Here is a 1,878-nt window from a genome sequence, read left to right as displayed (position 1 = left end):
ATTGTAGAACCTTTGTCAGTGCAGCCATGTGGATGAGTCACGGCCATTGCTTGGCCAATGTGCTCTCTGTGAAAGCCTGAGAGTGTCTTCTCCCCATGTGACTCTCCTTAGGCACACTCTACGTCATTGATCACTTTCCTCTTTGGCCCCATAATCTTCTTGATCAGAAAATTTGGGACACTACCGAGGTGAGATACTTATCTCTTGACCGAATGTAATTTTCTAAGTACAGAGGACTTCATTCCCAGGCCAATCCTTTAGACAGAAACTTGAACCTTATTTATCAACCACGCTTTGCGTAACTGTGAAGAGCACAGAGAAGAGCACAGTAGCAAAGCTTTAAAGCTCTTCTTCACAGTGGCACTGGGACTGAACCCAGGGCCTCATGCACACCAGGCAAGTGCTCCATCACTGAGCTACATCCTCCCCTATTTCTTTCTTGGAATATTATTTTACAACCTCATGAGAGTGGGAAGTGTGGTACCAAAGAGCTGGAAGACAGAAATCTGCATAAAATTCATATAATATGTAATGAAATCTTCCTTTTTTTAAAAAAATCTTTTTGAGACAGGGTCTTACTATGCAGTTCAGGCTGGCCTTGAGCTCACTTGTAGCTCAGGGTGGTCTCAATCAAACTCAGCAATCCTCCTGCTTTAGCCGCCTGAGTGATGGGATTACAGGCATGTGCCACCATGCCTGGCTTCCTTTGGATATCAAATATCAATTCCTGCAGCAATTTCTTAGCAGGGATATGATTTTGAATACTATATACCTGCCTTTCACTTAGTCGACTGTCATAACTATATGAACAATTTTTTAGATCTTTCCACAGCATTGTTGTAAAAGATGCATTCTGAGCTGCGTGTGGTGGCCCGTGGCTGTAACCTCAGCACTCTGGGAGGCTGAGGCAGAAAGATTACAAATCCAAACCCAGCCAAAACCTTAGAAGGCCCTGTCTCAAAACAGAAAAGTACTGGGGATGTAGTTCAGCGTGAAGGCCCTGGGTCCAGTTGCCTTAACCCATATATATATATATCTCATTAAATACACCCATATTGTTTAGACTTTAATTTCTTACACCACTGTCTCTTAAACTGAAATTTTCAGAAGTACTTGGTTAAGTTTCAAAATAATTTTGTTCTTTAAACCAGGGCATATTACTCAGATTTAGAGTACTATTCTAGGTAATACATTTCTCGTTACAATTTTTTTTTCTTTCTGGATAAGTCAGTTTTTTTTTTTTTTTCATTCCTTAGATAATAATAAAGACCACTACAGTTTTCACCTCCTTTAATTTTTTGATCTGGGAACATAGAATAAAATTCAGTATGAAACTATGTAAATATTTTCCAAGTTCCTGACGTAGTTATTTGCCTATATATTTATCTTCCCTTACTCATAGATTTTCCTATGTTACATGCTTTGGGCTGTACCTTGCTTTAAATAATTTCTAGGAAGTAGTAGGTAAGTTCTGGCTCAAAGTAGTAAATCGTAGCTAAACTCAACTTAAATTATAGAAACACGTTTCATAGCAGCAAGGAATACTGTCAAGTGCTTACAATGTGCCGAGGCACTGCGCTAAACTTTCCTACGACTACTTACTAAGCCCCTACAACGCAGTACTCTTAATACATATCCCCCTTCACAGAAGCGCAGGAAACGCGGCGCCACAACCTCCCGGAGCCGCTCCAAGTCGGCCCGCACGGCCTCCGAAGCGGCATTCGATTCCGCACCGCGGGGATTTCCTTTCCCAAGGGATTCTCCGTGGGAGAATGTTCAGGCTTCCCCCGCGGGGCCGAATTCCGTCCTCTGCAGCTCGCCGAGCCCCCCTCGGCGCGGCGCCCGCTCCAGCGCGGCCGCCCGGCAGCCCCAGCCCCG

General features: G+C 43.6%; 1 protein-coding gene across 2 annotated transcripts in view; it reads right to left on the bottom strand.

The window, feature by feature from the left end:
• Positions 1 to 1,878, bottom strand: part of Aamdc (adipogenesis associated Mth938 domain containing) — a 24,261-nt gene that overhangs the window by 22,015 nt on the left and 368 nt on the right. The window lies entirely within an intron of this gene.

Source organism: Octodon degus, unplaced genomic scaffold (assembly GCF_000260255.1).
Source record: "Octodon degus isolate 3935 unplaced genomic scaffold, OctDeg1.0 scaffold00049, whole genome shotgun sequence".
NCBI classification, from domain to species: Eukaryota; Metazoa; Chordata; class Mammalia; order Rodentia; family Octodontidae; genus Octodon; species Octodon degus.
Note: the sequence above shows the minus strand (reverse complement) of the source record. Positions and strands in the feature narration are given on the sequence as shown.